The sequence below is a fragment of the Alligator mississippiensis genome, chromosome 2 (genome assembly GCF_030867095.1).
Source record: "Alligator mississippiensis isolate rAllMis1 chromosome 2, rAllMis1, whole genome shotgun sequence".
NCBI classification, from domain to species: Eukaryota; Metazoa; Chordata; order Crocodylia; family Alligatoridae; genus Alligator; species Alligator mississippiensis.
The window spans coordinates 249,635,501-249,658,108 of record NC_081825.1 but is presented as its reverse complement, the minus strand read 5'-3'; the positions used below and the strand labels follow the sequence as shown (position 1 = coordinate 249,658,108).

At 41.1% G+C, this 22,608-nt stretch overlaps 1 protein-coding gene across 4 annotated transcripts in view; it reads left to right on the top strand.

The window, feature by feature from the left end:
* The window catches only part of NOVA1 (NOVA alternative splicing regulator 1), a 233,031-nt gene that overhangs the window by 184,230 nt on the left and 26,193 nt on the right, over positions 1–22,608 (top strand). The window lies entirely within an intron of this gene.

Below are 22,608 nucleotides of genomic sequence, written 5' to 3'. Positions count from 1 at the left end.
CATTTTAATGGAATTCATCTTAGTTTTGATTACTTCTTAGTTTGTTCTTATTTTTTTAAATGCATAAATTGTATCAGTAAATATTTTTAATTTCATGTTGTTTTAATTTTTCTTTTAAATGAGCTACATCTGTAGTTCATTTATTGTTAAGGATATCATGTTGCATATATTTTTGCTTTACTTGATGAAAAGTCCTATTTTTTTTACTAAATACCTTCCACTTCAGAACTAGATGTGGGTATATCAGATACTATGTTATTCAGTGACATTTTAAGGTATACTAGTACATTGTTAAGATAAAAAATACTCTATTGTATTTTAATGATTTTTACATTCAGTATGTATTAAGAAAATAATCTGTTAAAACTGCATTATCGGAATGCTTTTCTCAGGTTTTATACAAATTTGATTTGATTCCCAAGAAGGATTTTCTTTCCAACAAGCTAATTTTCTTATGGATAATTAACACACCTATAAATTATTGCTAAACAACAAAGCTCAGCATATAGCAGGACATGCATGTATTAAAATAACATATAATATAGTTTTAATTATTGCAAGAGAATCTGTTAAAGGTGACATCTGGCACAAAAAATTATAAATCTAGAGAGAAAAATTGTATATCTAGAAGCACTAGTCAGAAAACTGTGCTGTAGTGTCCAACAGATTGATATGCAAATCTTATATACAGCCGCCTGCCACTCCAGCAATGATTATTTTCCTTCACCAGCAGTTAAATGACAAAGACTAAACCTTTGCAAAGAGCAAGTCAGATTCTGTTTATGAATACTGTACTTGGCATGTCTTTTTTCATATCTTATGTCAGATGTATGTGTTCTTTAATTACAAGGTATTGAAAATGTTGAGAAGCAGCTAATTATTTAGCTTTTTAATGTCCTGATTGAGTTTCTTTCTTTCTTTGTTTGTGTTGTTTTTCTAAATAAGTGGCTATCAGCTGATTTTTGAGGAAAATAGTCTTTTTATGTAATGAGAATTTTATTTAACATGATTTTAGGCATGTTTGAATAGCATCAGACATGCTTTCCTTTGGATCTGTTTCATGAAGTTTTTTACAATCCAAATTCTAATTTGAACTTTAGAGTAGGAAAATTAAATTTGTGTCTACTTCTGACAAATAGTATTTTACTACTTAGAAAAGCTGGTTTATGTTGAAGTGGTCTGTCATTATTCAAACTTCAGAAGTATGTATGCTTTTGTGCCTTGTCCATATCTCACATTACGTTATTTAGTTCATTTTATTCATAATCTATTTTTATTCAATCATTTAACAAATAATCCAAATCTCTTTTTGGATAGTATTAAAATTTTGTAAATGAAGGAAGATATGAGGATCTTAACTGACTCCTGAAGCTACATTTATCACTAAACCTTATTATTCTTATGAGTTTATAATCATTTTATACCACACAGTATTTCGTACTGGTGTCTATCCATTTCATTAAGAAGCATGTGGCATATGATAAGGCAATTAAAGCTTTGCTGTTCATTCTGCTGATAAGTGACGTAGCTAGCAATTGTTTCTAGACTGTAGCAGTGATTAACATTCAGCACCAGTATATCGACAAGTATCTGCACTGCGGCTGTCACATGAAAATAGGTTCCAGCACGGTAATCTCAAACCTGTCAGTAGTTGTGTAAGTAACCAATACAAGAGGATTACAGAAACACAGCTAATGTCTGTTTTAATACAGTTCTTCAGTTACAAAGACTCTTAACCAAAAGTAACTGTAAAGATATTTTTTACAAACCATTGAATGAAGATAACATTACAGAGCTCTTTTAAGTGGACACAACAAGTCGGAAAATTTAGAGTGAGGTTTAACCTGCATTCACAATACACCCTATTGTGCCTGTATTACATCTTGTGAGATTTAAGATCCTCTACTTTATTGATGATCTTTTATAATAAGATAGTACCTTGCATTCTGTTAACAATCTTGAGTAAGGATTCTGGGGAAGAAAGGTCCTGAGTACTGAGTACAGCCTGTATTGGTTGAGGGGAGGGGCAGAGGTGGCACAAGTGCTAAGGCGCATGGCTGACAACCCACTCACAGCGTGGCAATGTCAGATTCCAATGAATCTGTGAATTCTACTAATACCTTCTTGCAAGAACATGAAACAGGAAACTTGAGGAGAATTTAAGCTGGTTAGAGGGCTACTGGGGGTCCTGCCAGTAGACTACCTCAAATAGATTGGAAATAATTTCATCTCCTGATGCTATGGTTTTTTTCTGTTGTGTGAACCATGCCAGCTAGAACTGTGCTCCTTGTATTGTCTGCGCTGAGAGTGACTTTTGAACCCCATCCCCAGGCACACTTTCTTCCATTAAGTCAAGAGTTTGGGCTCTGCTGATTGAACCCATCAAAAATGTGCCTTTATTGTCTCCACTTTTTAATGTTTTGGTTTTTATCTGTGTAAATTAAACCATAATTAATTTTGATTATCATTGGCACATTTCTGGAATCATTGTTTTTTTTTCTTTTTTTGCAAACCCAAAACTCAGAATTATAAAGAGATTTTTATTCACTTTATAGTAGTGACTCTGTCAATCAGCAGTAAGTAGTTACGGATTCTCTGAAATGGATTTTGCACATTGAAACAGTTCAACTCCTTCAAAACTGTGACTATGTTGTGTTAATTGAATTGCCATGCCAACAAAGACCTAAAAAATGTAAGAGATTTTTGTTCCAGGAAGCTATACCTCTGCAATCACTATTGTTAAAAATGTATTGTTTATAATTTTCTCACCAGAATGCCCCTGGGCACTTGTCCACATTAAAAACTAATGAACTGCAAACTTTTACTAAAGGGAAAAGAGCCAAAGACTCTTTAGAATTAGAGGTGATTAAAAATTGCATATAACTTCTTTTTCTATTATCCAATTTTCCTTTATTTTTAGCCTGGAAACTTAAATGTTGCTCCATCATGAACTTTGTCAGTCATGTTTATATCATAAACACTGGCAGGCATGTAACATCATATTAATATGGTAGATACTCCTGAAATTGGAGGAGTGTATCTTTGTTGTTTACAGGGGAAAAAAGAATTCAACTTAACTTTTCTTCAGTATCCTTCAAGTTAGGAGTTCTTATTTCTCTATGGATCTCTAAAAGATACATTTTAATACTTGTATTAAAAATTGATTGTAGAGTAACTAATATTTCTATAATGAAACAAGATACAGGTTATAGGATTGTTTATAGGATCATGTTTAGTCTATGTCTATTTTGCAATGATTACTTCATATATTGGGAAAAATATTTAAAAAAAAAAATTGGTCTTGGCCAGTGGTTCTCAACGAAGGCATCATAGCACCCTGGGGTTCCTTGAGATTCTTTGAAGGGTTCCATGGGAACCACACAGTGTTGGCACTGTTAGTTTTACAAGCATGATTAACAAGGTAAAACCAGAGATTTCAAATAGAAATCCGTAACTGTGGAATTTCTGAATTACTTGCAACAGAAACATTGCTCTATTTTATTTCTGTAGGAAAAAAGGAATGAGAACAAAAAGCTGGCATTTTCCAAGGGGTACCTCAAATCTATCCAGGGCTGCCTCAAGTCTAAAAAGGTTGAGAACCACTGGCGTATGTCCATTTTCCCCTATTCAGATGCATCCTATAGATGAATGTTCTTAAATAGCATTGTAGGGGAAAGATTTTGCACCACATATGTGTGTTCCTCCAAGATGTTTCATTTCTTCCTGGTATTTTCTTGCTTCCTAAGTATGATAATCATTACTAGTGGTATAGCAAAACTCCTACCCCAGCAGAATAAAGTCTTTGTGCAATCTGCCTTTCCCTTACCATAGGGCAGTTATCAGGATGTAATGCACATCTTCCATTATAGACCAAAACATAACATGTAGGAAGACGAAATGTGAGTGTCTAACTTATTCATATGACTGTTACTAGGTGCAGAGTTTGGATCTTGATCTATCCTTCATGATTATGTATATATTTGCTCTTTTCTCTTTGTGCCCTATTAATTTTTGTGTAGAAATTACACTAATTTTATCACTGGTGAGTTATAAGTCTGTTCTCAAATCCATCTAGTTCACTCTATCTATGTGTTATAGTAAAACGTACGAAAGTAGGGCTGGAAGAGTCCCCATGAGGTCATTTAATCAAACCCCCAACTCAAGGCAGGATAATCCCTGATTTAACTATCCCACCAAGTGTCTTTCTAACCTGCTTCAAATTTCTGGGATGGAGAGTCCACAATATCTTGAGGTAGCTTTCATGCCTGACCACCCTATAATCAGTAAATTCTTCGTAATCTCCAGCTTAACTTTAACTGCAGTTTGAGGCCATTGTTCCTAGTCCTGTCCCCTATAGCTATCTCCACCCTCTTTGTAATCACTCTTTGGCTATTTGAAGGCTGCTGTCAAATTCTCTCTGTCTTCTGTTCTGCAGACTAAACCCTTTATTTTTTTTCAGCCTTTTTACATAAGTCATGCTTCCCTGGCGGTTTGTCGTTTTTGTCTCTACTGGACTTTTTCCAATCTGTCCACATCTTTTTTGAAGTGTGGGGCCCAAAATCGGACATAGTACTGTAAATGAGGCTTCATGAGTACTGCAAAGTTGAAGAATCACTTCTCTTGATTTGCAGTAGCCAAGAGATTTGCCAGGGGCTGTATTAAAAGTAAAATAGAATTTTGTGGGTCTCATAGTGATGCAAAATCAGGAGGTGAATCACTTGTATGCATTCTGTCCATTCAGCTATTAGGGGCTAACTTGCTTCAAAATATGGATCAGGTCTCATGACATCCTTTTAGAACACAGGTGGCCTGCAAGGAGTGCATGATGTGCCACAGATGGCACAGGCAGCCTCCACTTGTTAAACTAGAGAGGGAGCAGGGAAAACAGTGGCAGATGGGGCAGGGACTAGAGAGCTGAGCAGCAGGTCAGACAGGGGAAGGGGATGTGAAATTGTGGAACAAGAAATCATTCATATATTGGATTAGGTTAAGTATGGTCTAACCCAGAGCTGTCCAGCTTCTAACACCCTGGGGGGCTACATCTGCAACAGCAGCAGACTATACCAGGCAAGCCGCAAGCCACATACCTCATGGCTTCTCCTCACTACTGTGCACGAACTATGGGGCACTGCCTCAAGCAATCTCCACCACCCGCATTGCTGCTCTGTGCAGATGCATGGGTGTAGTGCCCACCCTCCCACTGCAGTACAAGCTCTCACAAGTACCCACACTACTGCCCCATGTGAATGCAACCCCTGTCTCTGGCTTGCTCCCAATACCCGCAACACACATGCATAGCCCAGACTCGCCCTCAGCTCCCCACAATGTTTTGTACTGTCTTGCCCCCTGAGGCAAGGGCAGAACGAACACTTTAGCTGGAGGAGGGAGGGAGTGCTTGGAGACTCTGCAAGTCATATGATGGTATTTAACAAAGTAAGCTATTGCTTACGAAAGCTTGTGCATCTCTGATTTAGTCTATGACTAATGTTAGTTAATGTACTTGAATAAATAACTACAGTTAGTTTACCCCGCCTTGATCATATATTCACCCTCCATTATCATCCCCTCAGTAACATGGGGACCCTAAGGAGGGTTTTGAAAATATTGATTTAAACCTTAACTTAGCTTGAATTTAGTATTCACGATCATATTTGGAATTCTTTTTCTGACCCAAATTCCAAAATTGCTTTCCATCTGTTTCCAATAAATTTATAAATGAGGGAGAGAGACAACAGACAGCTGTTCTAATTTCTTCTTTTAAGAGTAGTAATTAGTAGAGTGTTATATGTTAAAAGTAAACTAAAACTGTAAGCTTTATCCATATTTGGTCCAGATAGACCTGATTTGTACATAGTGTACCATCATCCATAAACAGTTGCTGACCTCTGCCTCATGTTTTCCATTTGAAAATGAAATTATTCATGAGGATTATAATTTCCAACATATTTTTTCACTTGTGTATGTTGTGATCTAAGAAATTGATATCTCAGTGGTTATTGCAGGATAAAGTAGCTTTCCAACCAGCCTTTACATAAAAAGCACTTCTTTTAGTTAAAATCTAGCTATGTTGTTTCATTAAAATTAGGTCTTGCAGAAGTACCACAGTGTGATTCAGTGACAACCCACTTGATTTTCATAACTTTCCTGATTTTTAGCCTAGTTAGATATGTCATTTCCATCTGGAACATAAACTCCTTCCAGTCCCTTTGTAAGCCCTTGAGTTCTCTGTTCCATATTTTTCAACAGTTAAGTATTTTTGTTATGGGGGTGTTTTTGTGGTCAGAGCTTGAGGAATGATTCATTAAGGAAACATATCTCTCTCTCAAAACCCATTCTCTATATTAATTCTTTTGACTGAGTTTAGGTCTCTGTTCTACTCTAAACATGATTGTGTCTGCAGATTAGTATAGTTAATACTGGTTCTTGATTAATAAATTTAAGTTAACAGTTTTACTTTCAGCAGCAGCTTAAGGGCCTTGTTACATATTAATTTTAGGTGGCTTGTGGACCTCTTAACCCCTGGATTGTCTACACATAAACAACTAAAACTAGTTTTAAGCACTGTTTAGGTGGCTAAAAGACATACCACTTCAGCCTGTTTATTTTTGATCCATGTTAACATAATGCATGTTACAGTAATGTGTAGCCACTCTAAATTAATGTAAACAACCCACCCACCTCTTTCCCACCTGCAGGCCCAGATGAGGCCTACTCCCTGCCCCCCACCACCCTTCCCAGCACTCCAGATCCCCCCACTCTTCTACGTACTTGTGGTTGCCTGTACTATCTGTCCCAGGGGAGCAGGCAGGGAAGAGTTAACCTGCCTACCCTGCCACTGGTGCTGTCTAGGCTGGGCTCAGCCCAAAACAGAGCAGCAGCCTGATAGCAGTGGTGCCAGGGGTTGGGCAGGGAGGTTGTCTTCCCTGCCTGCTCCCCTGGAACAGACAGACGGCACATTGTGGAGTGTGCGAAGCTTCTGGTGCTGATTCGATTTGGAGGAGATTCGGCTCAATTCAGCAGCTGAATCTCTGAATTGAATTGGGAGACCAATAAAAAGGTCCAAATTGATTGTAAACTCTTCAAATCAATTCAGAAAAGATTCGGAGAGATTCAGAAATTCAGGCAGTCCCCGCTTGCCGCTTCAGGGAGTTGGACCCAGAATTCGTGCCAGTAAGTAGGTAGCTAGGAGCAGCGGGGGACTGGAGGAGGGGAGAAGGGACCATGGGTGAGGTCCCCTGCCAGGCCTCATCCCCTGCCTGCCCCCCCAGCCCCTCTGAGCTCCCCCTGACCCCCACCCACTCTCCCAGGCCCATCAATGGCTGCCCTACCTGGCTCTTTAAAACAAAAAACCCAAAAACTCTGCACTCACTTCTGGGGGCTCATGGCAGAGCCCATCATGCAGCACAGGGCAGTAGAGTGCAGCAGGGATGCCCTGCCCCCCCAGCCCCAGGGCCTGGCAGCAACCGGTGAGTGCAGGGCTTTATTTATTTATTTATTTTAAAGCCAGGACACGGGCTGGGCAGCCATTGACAGGGCTGGGAGAGCAGGCGGGTGATGGGGCCTATTTGATTCAAAGATTGGCCAGTTTAGCAGCGGCCAGATCTCCAAATTGATTCGGGACAGTGATTCGAATCATTGAATTGAATCATTGTCCCCCGAATCAGCTGAATCCGAAGTGAATACTAGCCACTTTGCACAGACCTAACAGGCACCCACAAATAAGTATGGGGAGCAGGGGAAGAGCCCCAAGGGTCAGGAGGTCGGGGGGGGGGTGTCCCAGGTGTGGCAGGGAACTGGGGGATCTGTAGGGGACAGGGAGGAGACCTGGAATGGGAGGGGCAGGGATTCTTCCCTTTCAGTCCTCCAGGCGCCTGCTGGCGTAAATGTGAGATTGCTCCAAACTCAAGCTAGCGCTAACACTGATCAACATTTGACCAGCTCAAAGTGCAATTTGTAACAAGGCCCTAAAATGACAGATAATTGTTCCTAGTAACTGGTCTGCGATGCTATTAATTTGGTTGGAGATAGCATCTTTAGCAGTGCTGAGGCAACTGATTTGGTTAGTCTTTTTCTGTCAGCTTTCCTATCCATAAACACACTAAATTGCATTGTTCCATGTGCTAGTAATGACATTTTTTGCCTCCCCTCTAAAAACTGTATCTTCTACTTATATATTATAGGATAGACAGATTTTTCCATGGTTCAGAACATAATATGGCTAAGTAGAAAGAACACAGATGCACAAACATTGGTCTTTACATTTTGTAAGTAGGTCAAATGAGAGTAGCTAAACTAGCTAAAAAAATATAGCTGCCTTTGCTGTGTGGAAAAATCCTTAGTGTTCCACTACAATAAGGTAATTTTATGGATTGTTAATTCCTTTCTGTATAAAGTAGCTTCTTGATTTCGATTTAATAAGATTGCAGAGTTTTGTCTCTCGGGGACAAATCCAAAAAAGTACTTCAATATCTAAGATGAAATTCAGGTGGATTTTAGGCACCTTAGTTCAAATGAATGATCCACAAACAGTCACCCTAACAACTGAGGCATCAGAGAGTTGATTGGCACAAGTTTATTGCAGAAAATTTTGCTACTGTATAAAAAAAAATTTAAAAAAATGCTGGACTGATTCTGATTCCTCCTCCAGAGACTATTGAAGAATATGAATTGAAGAGCTTTAGAATTGAATTGAAGACCATATAGAAACTGGCTTGTCTATCTGTGCATGTTAATGTGATGCAATAAACTCCGATGCTTATTATGCCAGAGTTTATTGCTCCCAGGTGCTGTGTCCACGTGCACATGGGACGACAGCATGTTGAGCTGGGTTGGAGCAACTGTGGCTGACAGCGGGGTCAGAGGTCCAGCCTACTAGCCTGGAACTGCTCCAACCTGGTTCAGTGTGCTGCAGAGGGACTGGCCGGAGCATGAGGGTGCTTCAGTTCAGGGATAGCTGGCAGGCTAGCCCCTCACTGAAGCACCTTTGTGCCCCAGCCAGGCCCCTGGGGTAGCGCCTATATGTGCTCTGCTGTGGAGTAAAAATCTCTGCAGCAAGGTAGTACTATCCTGCTGCGGAGTTAGTTTCCTGTGACCTAATAGGGCCACGCTTGTAGATGCGTAATGTTTTCTGTGGAGCTAATTAGTCTACTCTGCAGTAACTGTCTCACATAGATGCACCCACAGTGTTGGGAACGAGAGTTAGTAGATCTCAGGACTCTTGTTTCCCGGATGAATCCCCTATCACTTGGCTTAGAGCCATGCCATCTCTTTGCATTTTTTCTTTCTGGACTCAAACTTTATGTTCCTTTCTTCCCAGTAGCCCAGCTTTGCAGGGGAATGGAGAGTGTTAGTTAAGGCAGTCTTTTCAGAGGTAAGAAATATGGATTTTGAATCCTGTGAGGCTGCAGAGTGCCTAGGACAGGGGTAGGCAACCTTTAACCATAAGCTGAAATGGCTCACTTTGGGTCATAGGCAGGTGCTAGGACCTGAGCACTCCCACCACTTGTCTGCACAGTGGCACAGGGAGAGTCTCTGCAACAGAAGCCCTTGTGCCGCCAAAGCCCTGTGTCCACAGGTCAGATCCAGTACTTTGACAGGCCAGACACAGATCATAGGCCATAGGTCGCCTACCCATGACTTAGAACACTAGTTTCTCACTTCCTGGGCAGCTGCTCTGACCACTAGATTACAGTATAAGAGGTTGGCAGTGATGCTATCATCAGTTCAACCCCTGGGTCTTCAAATACAAATATGAGCCCTCTTGTTTTGAGTTTCGTTGTAAGGCGTCCAGTGTTCCACATTCGCTGTATATCTGAATATGTGAATTTTACTTCTTGGTGGGATGCCCCAAGTTCCATTATAAAATCGACCTTTCTGTCAATGGCACGGTCTGGAATTTGGTAAGGAATATTAGTTCAGATCTATTATCTGGGAAGAGCTAAGGAACTACATTTTTCTGGATTACCATTCAGTAGGAAGAATCTTGTATGGGTGCCAGGACCTCTAAGATGATCTTGCTCACTGGATTAAAATTTGTATTTGGACGTCTTGTTTGAATAAATGGCAACCATACCAGATCCCTCTTACCTAGTCTGTGTTCCATTCCTGAGCAGAGTTAAAGCTATGCTCTATGTGTTGCTTTTCTTCTGCATCTGAATGTCATTCAGGCTTTTTTATTTTAATGTATAGGTCCATGCTGATCTAGGTCTTCCTCTTTCCCACTAGTTTTGCAGTGGATGAGATCAAAATACCTCTTATAGTCTGTTAAAGCTAAAAGCAAAGAAGCTAAAAGCTTCTCTCGTTCCTTGGAGTCTCAGACCAGCAGAGACTCCCTATGCCAGGCGAAGTGTGACTGCGCCCAAAAGCTTGCAAAGAACTTTTTTCCAACTACTCAGATGGTTTAATAAAAGATATCACATCTAACCAAGGAACCTTGCCTGCCTGTGGAAATACTGTGGAACTTATGTGGATGCTACAATATCTGTTCTAATTTTTTTAGCTTATGTGGATGCTACAATATCTGTTCTAATTTTTTTAGCACTTTATAAATTAAGTTGTTTGTGGATTTTCTATTTAGTATCTCACTGATGTATTGTTATTCATTTCACTAAGGGATAAATAGTCTGGCACTAAAATTACTATATGAAATCTTGTATAATTTACGTATTTTAAGGATAACCTCAGGAATGCTGCATGTTTTTCTGCAAATTTCCAGATTTTGACGGCTGGTCCTTCTCCATGTATTAGAGAGCAAGCTATTTCCAGATGTAAAAATACCTTCCTGAGTTACTTAAATATTGGGGAAAACCCCTCATCCTTTGCTTTGCCAAAATATTACAGTTATTTGTGCAGATGGTATATAATCTTTCCAGGTCTTTTTTTTTCATTTACTTTGTAAAAATATCGTTTTATGGATCTTTCAATTTGAAGTCAGTGACAAATTATAAAATTTCAAATATTTCCTTTCTTATTTCCCATTCAGTCCCCTTCACTTCAGTGCAATTGCATTGGATACAAGTCAAAGCAAGAGTTGTTGCACTGATACTTTGCTGCCTAAGCATGGTTTATCACTTATTCCTAAGCTCTGGTTCTTAGGTTTGGCAATATTCCTTTCCGTATAGGACCATTGAGAGGAGAAAAAGCCATGTTTGTTGCTCTTTCCAAATCTGAAAGTAACCAAAGACCTCCTGTCTCAGAGGAGTGTAGAAGAGCCGTAAGACTGCAGCAAACAACATCTCTAATATACATGGTTTAAGCTTCACACAGCCCATACTCATGCCCCCTGGTCAAACTCTGACCCCTAGTATATCCCTGATGAATGTAAAGTTGAGGTCAGCATAGAACCATAGCACTAGCTCTGCACTTTTTGGAGAAACATTAGGGATATGAAATGTCAGGGATATTTCCCAGAAGCCAAGAAGATTTTATAGCCTTTTATGCTGTTGCTGTATCAGACATTTGAATGTCAGGCCCTAAATTTTCTCTTGTATGGCATTTAACTTCAGAACTCCTGTTAATTTAAATGCAATCTATGTGGTTGAACGTTTTGGGGAATTTATGCAGTGAGAGAATCTACATGAGAAATCTTTATTGTGGGCTCTCAGGTCTTATTACAGAATAGCAGACAGCACTGTCAGTATGCATGATTATCATTATCAGTGTGCGACAGCATAACTACTACAGAGCAGCAGAGAGCATATCTTGCAACAGGTATTCTCCTCAGATATTCTTAGATTAGGGAATCAGACTCTTTCCCATACTGCTTTTGGAAGGGCATCCAGCAGTCTTTGCACTTCACTGGAGTGGAAGAACAACATTTAAGACTTGTTCTCTGGCTTTATTTGTCAAGTGGTTTGGATAGATAAAAGTAAGGGGAAAAAAATCATGGAAGATGGCTGTCTGTCTGGTCTGAGGAAGTAAAAAGAAGAGGTTGTCTTTCTGTAAAGAGATTGAAACAAGAAGAAAGTATTTCGCTTCCTGTGCTGTAGGGAGCAAGAGGATGGTTTTTGCTTCTACTCTGAAAAGGAATGTTTTCTAATCTACAGATCTGTTCAAATGACAAGACTACAGGCAATCTGCAGCCCATGAATGCTTAACTTGCAGCCCATGGGTTCCTACTTCCTTGACATCCTTAGCCCCCTGAACTTTCCCGTATGGGTCCAGGTGCCACTCCCCTGTTCCAGTACCACCTCCCTCCATTGCCTCTTCCTGCTGCTCCCATCAACACCTCCACTTCTTGAGCTGTCAGGGACTCTAGGCACCCTCTACCCACTCAAGCTTTTGTTTCCTGACACTGATCTGGGGACAGAGCAGGGAAGGTGGTGATGAGGCAGTGTGGTCCACAGCCACTCAGAATTTGGACAGTTCTAGCATAGCGTCTTGACCTGTGATATAACCAATCAGTTCCTGTTAATCCCCTTTGTACAACAGTCAAAAATGTTGACTCGCATCTTATTCAGCAGTAACAAGAAACATTTTTGCTGTCTTTGTACATATAGTTATTTTTACTGTTATTTTTTCTGACAGTGAATCATATTTCCTACAGGTATAACACTTGAAGCCAGGACATTTTCCAGGGAATTACTGACCAGTAGGAAGATTGTAACCTTAGTCATTTATTAGTGCCCTCATAAATGCCTGGGGACCAAGGCCAATATTGTCTTTATAACCTGCTTTGGTTTATGTCCCAGCCTAAATTGAAAGTGTTTTGCTTTTCCCATTGTGCCAAGGTTCCCCTAGTATACTTTCCAGACAGTTGCTCACAGAAGGGCTTTGGCTTTACTAAGTATTTCTGGAAAATTTAATATATAAAACAACTACGTGTCCTGTTTGTTTTTATTAGGCACGTTCTATTGTTTTGATGAGAATAGTGAACATAAAAATGAACATTTTTATATTAATCCTTCTATCATTGTCTTTCTATCAATTTTGCTATAATTATAAGTTAAAAGAAGCAGCTTCCAGTTTCCCAAGCATTTTTATTATTTACTTTGATATTAATTTTTTTGTGACAGGTTTGTCTCGCAGTAGGGTGGCACTGTTGCATGCTCCACAGTGCAATAGCGTATGTTCTGTCATTTCTGCCTCCTATATAGGCTGCATACACACGTTCAAATGATCTGAGATAATTCTTCCAGGTTTGTTCTTCTGGGAGAAAAGCTTACCTCAAGCTGTGTGTACAGACATTACAATGCTGAGACCCTAAAGATTGGAGAGCTTGCAGTGCTGACACTGCATGTGCATGGGATTGGAGTGGGGGTGCTATGCACATATTTATCTCAGTGTGCTCTGCAGAGACTGCTAGTCTGCCTGGTACCAGATAGCAGAAATGCATTGGTCAACCTGTTTTTCTCTGCAGCACAATTTGGGGATTTTGAAAGGGACATTTTTTGTTCCCTGCTGGAGCCCTAGAGTCCAGCAAGTGACATACTGTCTCCCTGGTGGAGGTGAAGGGAGAGAAGGACTATGTTCTTTTCTGAGAAAAGCCACAGCAGGTACAGGCATTTGCTTTTCCATGAGAAAGTCAACCTGGGAATAACCAGAGTTAAATCATTCCCAGGAATTTTTCTCCTGGAGCAGCCATTTTTGGTGGTAGAGAATGCCTGAACATTTGTACACTCATGTTTCACCAGAGAGAGCAGTGACTCTCCCAGGAGAAACTGAATGTCTGTATGAGGCCATAGTTACTGTTCCAACCTGAGGGTAGATTAAAATTTTGCTTAACAAAATTACACAGAACTTGGGACATATGTATTGAGTACAACTGGAGGAGTAATACAGCTTTGATGCATCAAATATGTGCAGGTCAGGGAGTTTTATGGACTTATTGTTGGGATAGATTTAGACAGACTTTCAAATGCAAGGCATTCTTCAGATCTGAAGAACTGAAAAAGGTTTCAAGGTCATGACTAAAGAAGAATGCCTTACATTTGAAAGCTTGTCTAAATCTTAGCAATTCTCAACTAGGATGATGTGAGATCATTTTAAGGGTGCTGTGGATTGCCTGCCATATTAGCACTGCAAACACCTTCAATTGATTCTCACAAGATAAACCCAGATTTCAAATAGGCATCCATAGCATCAAAGCTATTCTGAACTATTGCAGTCTTTCTGAGCTATTTCAACAGAATTGCTCTATTATTTTTCTGTCGTCAAAAATGAGTTAAATTAGTTTTTGAAACGGGGACTGCTAAATTCAGAAAAAAGCTTATGGAGGGTGTCTTGTATCTGCACAGGTAGAAAACCATTGGTTTATACAGTAATATGATAGTGCATCAGTACTCTCCTTCCATGCTTCTAATGGTGATATCAAACACATTTTATAGCACTATGTCCTTTGAGTTTCAGGCAGGTTATATATGTGCCATGAATTGTATTCAAGTGTGAGTCTCTCTGAAAAGAGAGTAGTAGTTAACTGTGTTAGTAGTAAGTCAGACAGGAAGCAGGGTAGAACTGCTCCTACGAGAAGAACTGTATCAGAGATGCATAAATTTTCACGAGCGAAGCTCACTTTATCAAATGTTCATCGAAGTTTGCTCATGAAAGCTTATGTATATGATTCACTTAGTCTCTAATAGTGGTTCTCAACCTTTTCAGAGTTAGAGCACCATGTGGCAGCATCTCCAATTGAGAACCACTGTGCTTGACTTAGCTCAGTGTTTTTCAACTGCGTGCTGCTGCCTCCAGGTAAAACTGTCCCTACGCATCTGCTATATAACCAGACTGGAAAGGGCTGTGGTACATGAGCTTATTCTTCCTACCTGTTTCTCTGATCAGCCAAAAGCAAGCTGGAGAACAAGCCCATGCTCCAACCCTTCCCAGTCTGATCCTGAGCCATGTCTCCTGAGAACAGGCACATGGAATGGGTGAAATGCCTCTGTTTCCAGAAGGTTTAGCCTGGGAAGGCTGCAGCCCAAGGCAGCTCTCCTGCCAGCTTTAGGTTCTCACTGATTCCATGTTGAATTTGCTCAGTTGTCAAATAAAGAGGTGATTTATTTGTCCCCCTTAACTGGCAACCTTGCATTTCAGCTGGAGGTTTGAGAATCATGCTGGGTCTTTCATTTGAATGTCGAATGTTAAATACTGCAATCCAGATTATACATTGGGTCCAATTTGAAACAATTTTCAGTTGCTGGTTGAAGAGAAAAAGAAGTTTTACATATCTTTCATTAATGTTATTGAAAACCTCCTCTTTGGCAATTTCCACTGCCTTCATTTATGTCTCTAATAATGTAATATGTTGCATTGTTCTCATACTTGTGCAACTTTTCTTATGGTTATTTATTGATCACTTAACAAAGCATAAATGTAATAAGAATAATTTGAGCCATTTTATTTTCTTAATAATGATTGTAATCGTTTGTGATATTAAATTAACATCTGCCCTCTACCAGCAAGATACTGAAATGCAGTTTCCCATGTAAGGTCTTTTGAAAGTGTTATTGCTTAGTGGATTAGATTAATAGTGAAATAAAACTATGATTAATGCCATTCCTTAGGAAAGACTCTAGTGAAGCAGAACAGAATTCCTTAAAGATCTTCTACAGACCAGTGCTTATTTGCAATTAAATGATGCAGAAAAAGAAATAGTGTCAGAAGATAAGCAGGTCATTGAGGAATTTTTATTGATCATATGTGCAAGAATATCTAGATGAATGAGCTTTATAAGAATGCATAGAGCTGATCCAGAAGCAAACATTACTTTTTGTCTTGTAATGAATTAAATAGTAAATAGTTTTGATTAAAGATGTTTCTCAGTTTATATATGATTATCTTTCACTTGTATTTGAGCTTGTAATAGAACTGTTATTATTCTTTAAGTGAATCCTTACTTTGTTTCACAGTGATTAGAGAATTCATGTTGTGCATTCTAAATACATTCTCAACAGTGATAGTTTGAAATGCTGGATGTACAAATTTATATAACTGACACTAAGAGCTTTCTTTAAAACAAATCTACAACTTGTCCTTAAAATAAACCAGTAATATTTATCTAACGTGAATAGAGTTCTGAATAAATTCAAGACAACAGAAACATCACAGGTCAGATAATAGATGTGTGAGGATTCAAATTCTGCATTTAAGATTATAAATTTAACTTGGAAATCATGAATTATTTGAAAATAATACAGCTGTAGTCCATACATTGTTTTATTTTTAAGTGAATTTATTTTAAATGTTCTCTATGTGTATTTTTAATGAGAAGCTTAGTCACAATTTACAAAGACATAAAATAAATTAAAATGTTATTACTAAAATATACACAGTGTAAATGTATCTTAGTCCATAGATTCATAGATGTTAGGGTCGGAAGGGACTTCAATAGATCATCGAGTCCGACCCCCTGCATAAGCAGGAAAGAATGCTGGGTCTAGATGACCCCAGCTAGATGCTCATCTAACCTCCTCTTGAAGACCCCCAGGGTAGGGGAGAGCACCACCTCCCTTGGGAGCCTGTTCCAGACCCTGGCCACTCGAACTGTGAAGAAGTTCTTCCTAATGTCCAATCTAAATCTGCTCTCTGCTAGCTTGTGGCCATTATTTCTTGTAACCCCTGGGGGCGCCTTGGTGAATAAATACTCACCAATTCCCTTCTGTGCCCCTGTGATGAACTTATAGGCAGCCACAAGGTCTCCTCTCAACCTTCTCTTGCGGAGGCTGAAAAGGTCCAGTTTCTCTAGTCTCTCCTCGTAGGGCTTGGTCTGCAGGCCCTTAACCATATGAGTTGCCCTTCTCTGGACCCTCTCCAGGTTATCCGCATCCCTCTTGAATTGCGGCGCCCAGAATTGCATGCAGTACTCCAACTGCGGTCTGACCAGCGCCCGATAGAAGGAAAGTATCTCCTCCTTGGACCTATTTGTCATGCCTCTGCTGATGCACGATAAAGTGCCATTGGCTTTTTTGATGGCTTCGTCACACTGTCGACTCACGTTCATCTTGGAGTCCATTAGGACTCCAAGATCGCTTTCCACTTCCATGCCACCCAGCAGGTCATTCCCTAGGCTGTAGGTGTGCTGGACATTTTTCCTCCCTAGGTGCAGCACTTTGCATTTCTCCTTGTTGAACTGCATTCTGTTGTTTTCTGCCCACTTGTCCAACCTGTCCAGATTTGCTTGCAGCTGTTCCCTGCCCTCTGGCGTGTCTACATCTACCCATAGCTTTGTGTCATCTGCAAACTTGGACAGAGTACATTTGACTCCCTCGTCCAAGTCACTGATGAAGACATTAAAGAGTATCGGTCCAAGGACTGAACCCTGCGGGACCCCAATGCCCACACCCTTCCAGGTCGAAACTGACCCATCCACCACGACTCTCTGGGTGCGACCCTCCAGCCAATTCACCACCCACCGGACTGTGTAGTCATCCAAGTCACAGCCTCTTAACTTGTTCACCAGTATGGGGTGGGATACCGTATCGAAGGCCTTCCTGAAGTCTAAGTATACGACATCCACCCCTCCTCCTGTGTCCAGGCGTTCCGTAACCTGGTCATAAAAAGAAACTAGATTGGTCAGGCACGATCTGCCCGCCACAAACCTGTGCTGATTTCCCCTCAGCATAATTTGTCCTGCCGGGCTCTCACAAATGTGAGCCTTGATAATTTTTTCAAAGACTTTGTCAAAGATGGAGGTGAGACTGACTGGCCTATAGTTGCCCGGGTCCTCCTTCCTCCCCTTTTTGAAAATGGGGACCACATTGGCCCTTTTCCAGTCCTCCGGGACTTGGCCTGTGCGCCACGAGCGTTCAAATATTCCCGCCAGTGGCTCTGCAATGATGTCTGCCAGTGCCTTCAGCACCCTCGGATGGAGCTCATCCGGGCCTGCCGACTTAAAGGCATCCAGTTCTTCCAAGTGACTCTGCACCGTCTCAGGGTCTACGCGTGGAAGTCTAGCACCTTGCTGCTGCCTCTCTACAACCCCAGTGACAGACTTGTCGTGCCCCTCACTTAGGAACACTGAGGCAAAGAACTCGTTGAGGAGTTTAGCCTTGTCCCCCCTGTCTGTCACCAATTGTTTCTGTCCATTTAGCAGGGGTCCTATTCCTCCCTGGGCCTTCTTTTTACTCCCTATATATCTAAAAAACAATTTCTTGTTGTCTTTTACTTGGGTTGCCATCCTTAGCTCCATGGTAGCTTTGGCCTGTCTAACTGCCTCCCTGCAAGCACGAGCAGAGGAGGTATATTCATCTTTGGTGATCTCTCCCTGTTTCCACTTTTTATGTGCTCCCCTTTTGTCCCTTAGGCTGCCCTGGATTTCTCTGGTCAGCCAGGGAAGCCTCCTGGCCCCTTTCCCTCTTTTGCCTCGCTCGGGGATCATCTTGCTTTGTGCCCGAAGGATCGTTTCCTTAAGGCACAGCCACCCTTCTCGGGCTTCCATTTCTTCAAATCTCCTCCTCTGCAGTGCGTCCTTGACTAATCGCCTGAGTTCATTGAAATCAGCTTTCCTAAAGTCTATCACTTTCACCCTACTAGTTACCTTACCCACTCGACGTCTTATGGTGTATTCTATTATTAGATGATCACTGTCCCCCAGATGGCTACCAATCTGGAGGTCCGCTACCATGTCATCTCCCGTTGCCAATACCAGATCCAGTATGGCATTCCTCCTAGTCGGACCATGTTCCTCCTGTGTCAGGTGGAGGTCCTGTACACAGGTTAGAAACCTGCGTGAGCGGTGGGACTTTGCTGTCTGCATCTCCCAGCAGATGTCCAGGTAGTTTAGGTCCCCCATGACTACCGCCTCTTTAGCTTTTATGGTCTCCGATAGTTGCCTCAGGAGTCCCGAATCTCTTTCTTCCCCTTGATGTGGGGGTCTGTAGCAGACCTCTACCACCAAATCCCTTTCTCCTTGCCCCCCATGTAGCCTAACCCACAATCCTTCTACTTCCTCATCCTTGGATTCCGTCTTGATGAGGGTTGATGTATATTGCTCACTGACATAGAGCGCAACCCCTCCCCCTTTCTTCCCCACCCTGTCCTTTCTGTACAATAGTTATACCATTCTACATATATTAGTTAAATGCAACTACAGTAGTCTAAATGTAGCTCAGTATTATCATAAATCAGTTGAACAGTTTAAATTACTAAATATTCTTCCAGATTAGAATCTGGATTTTTCAAAATTTTCAATCTTTCCATTGAACCTCCATGACTTTTCAGTAGTAAAGAAAGAAAATGAGTTACTAAAGGAATACAGGAATATAAATTTGTCTCTGAGATTTGGTAATAAACCATGACAATATAGCCAGCATGGTTTTTACTTTTTTTCTCTAGAAGGTTTGTAATTTTTATAATATTAGAATGATTTTATTTGAAATATGTTCTAGTCTACTAGTCTCATTCTAGTCTACTCTCCAAACCATGAAAAATTGCCCATTGTTGTCAGTATTTCATACTAATATTAATATGACTGTTTAAAATTATACCAATACTAATTGTTTTATATTGTGTTCAAGTTTGTGGGAATTTTTAGAAAATATAAATAATTTAAAATGTACAGTTTGACTTCTGTTTCACAAACAGCCATTGTTTTACTGTTTAAAAAAAAAGCTGCAATGGAAAGTTAACTTCAGTTTTGCATTTCATAAGTGTGACATGATCACCAATAATTAGTTTTGGATTAGTAAAAATAAGCCCCTTTTAAAAATGAAACTGCCAGCTGGCCTTAGATATCAGTGGTCTTTATTACTTCTAATTAAGCTTTTTCAATTAAAAAGGAAAAGTTATGAGCAGTATTGAAATCTGTGATCAACAAGAATTTGTAAAGAGAAACATGTATTTTAAAAACCACAGCTTAAGGCCATTGATTTCATGTTTTTAATCTGTGCTTGAAAACACTTCTTTGTTCACTTTTATTTTAAAATCATTGTGTTTTTAAATTGATGTTATCAAAACTGCTTCTTTAAGGGCTAAGCACCGAAGAAAATATGTAAATCAGAAATAAGAAAATCCAAATACATCAAAGCAAAAAAAAATTACAAATAGAAATACACACACACACACACACACACACACACACACAAACACGTGTGTGTGTGTGTCTATAGATCGAGAGAGAGAGAAATGGCTTAGGCATAATAATCAGTAGTAGGTGAAATTAGTGTAAAAGACAGGGTAAAATATGTTTAATATGTCTTGTAAAAGAAAGCCTGAATTCCAAAAATGTTATACTTTTTAAGTCTGCTGATTCTAAAATTATTCTGTTTTTCCAAAGTCACATGCAGACAGCTAATTATGTACCATGAATACCCAAATCCAAGAAAACTTTGAATTTACAATGACCCATAATAATTGGATTCTATATATGGAAAATGATAAATTTGTTATAATTTTTCATGTATAGAATCTAATTATTGGAGGGTGGGTTTTAATTCATCCCCTCTGCAGCAGTGGCAGGGAAAGCAGAGGTGACGGGCCAGACACCTGTCTGTTCCCTTGCCCGCATGTCTGTGACTGGTTCCCTACCACCTGTTCTGCTGTGACTTGTCCTCCACCCTCTGCTGCCTTCTCTGCAATGTGCTCACCTGCCCTCTGCTCCTCCTTCCTCCCTATGCCAGTGCCTGTGCCTGTTCCCCAGCCATCTGTCCCACTCCAGCCCCCCCAACACCTGTACTCCCTGCTGCTTACCTTTGGAGCAGCTCTGGCTCTGGCTTCAGAGCAGTGGCAGTGTCCCTGGCCCTAATGCAGCCAGGCAGAAGCAGTGGTGGCAACTCCAGGCCCAGTTGGGTCAAGATATAGCAGGGGCAGGATGCATGGTGTCCTCTGTGCACCCCCCACTGTAAGCCCCCTCCTCCACCTCATAAGCCCCCTCCTTAACTCAGGGCCAGTGGCAGCTCAGCTCCGGCCAAAGCTTGGAGTTGAACCACCATGTGCCCCAGGTCAGTACTTGAATCTAAGGTGAGGCTTTTCCCCCAGGGTTAATTGCAGGGGAAGGGCTCCTTTTGCATTCAATAAGTATGGTAAATTTAAGTTTTATATACAAATACCTGGTGCATATCTTCAAGTTGATCTGTATATGAGTAGCCTCAGCTTGTATAATTTTTCTTCCAGATGGTAATATACATCACTGCTTGATGCATATTTTACTTATACACAAACATCCATAGTTGCCTGACTTATCTAATTCTTTGCCACAATTTTAAAAAATCTTGTCATTTCTTTGCATTTACTTCCTATTTACACAGTTTTCCTTCATGAAATGTAGCTCCACAGATAGTTTCATAGTTTCTAGGGTCGGAAGGGACCTGAACAGATCATCAATTCCTACCCCCTGCCCTGGGCAGGAACGAGTGCTCGGATCATAATACCCCAGCCAGATATCTATCCAACCTCCTCTTGAAGACCCCCAAAGTAGGGAAGAGCACCACCTCCCTTGGGAGCCCATTCCAGAGCCTGGCAGCCCTAACTGTAAAGTAAAGCCTCCTGATATCAAGCCTGAACCTGCTTTCAATTAATTTGTGGCCATTATTCCTTGTTATCTCAGGTGGTGCCCGGGGGTACAGAGCCTCACCTATTTTCTGCTTGTCCCCCCAGTGAGTTTATAGACGGCCACCAGATCCCCTCTGTCTTCTCTTGTGGAGGCTGAATAGATTAAGGCCCTTTAGTCTATTTTCATAGGGCCTGACCTGCTGCCCCCTGACCATGAAAATGACCCTCCTCTGGACCCTCTCAAAGTTAGCCAGATCCCTCTTGAAGTACAGCGCCCAAAACTGGACACATCACTCCAACTGTGGCCTGATCAGCGCCATATGGAGGGGAAGGATCCTGGACCTGCTTGTGATGCATCTGTAGATGCACAGCAAGGTGCATTTAGCTTTACTGACCGCTTCCTCGCATTGGTGGCTCATGTCCATCCTAGAGTCAACAATGACTCCAAGATCCCTTTCAGCCACTGTGTTGTTGAGAAGGGTGTTCCCCAGCCTATAGGTATGTTGCAGGTTCCTTCTCCCTAGATGCAGCACCTTGCACTTGTCTGCATTGAATTCCATTTTATTCTCATCCACCCACCTCTGTAACCTGTCTAGATCAAGTTGGATTTTGTCCCTCCCCTCCAGTGTGCCCACTTCTCCCCACATCTTTGTGTCACCAGCAAATTTGGGCAGCGTGCTTTTCATGCCCACCTCCAAGTCACTGATAAAGATGTTGAATAGCACAGGCCTGAGGACCAAGCCCTGGGGAACTCCATTGCCCACATTCCTCCAGGTCGAAAATGACCCGTCCACCACCACTCTCTGGGTGCGACCATTGAGCCAATTTGCCACCCATCTGACTGTGTAGGCATCAATATCGCAGTCGCCTAGTTTTTTTTTATGAGAATGGGGTGAGAAAGTGTCAAAGGCCTTCTTGAAGTCCCGGTAGACAACATCCACTTCAACGCCCACATCCAAGGACTTTGTGATCTGGTTGTAAAAGGAAAAAAGGTTAGTCAGGCAGGATCTGCCTGCAATGAACCCATGTTGGTTGCCTCTGAGCATTACCTCCCATGCTGGGCCCCCGCAGATGTGTTCCTTGATAATTTTCTCAAAAGTCTTCCCAAGGACTAAGGTGAGACTAACTGGCCTATAGTTACCTGGGTCCTCCTTTCTCCCTGTCTTGTAAATGGGGACCACATTGGCC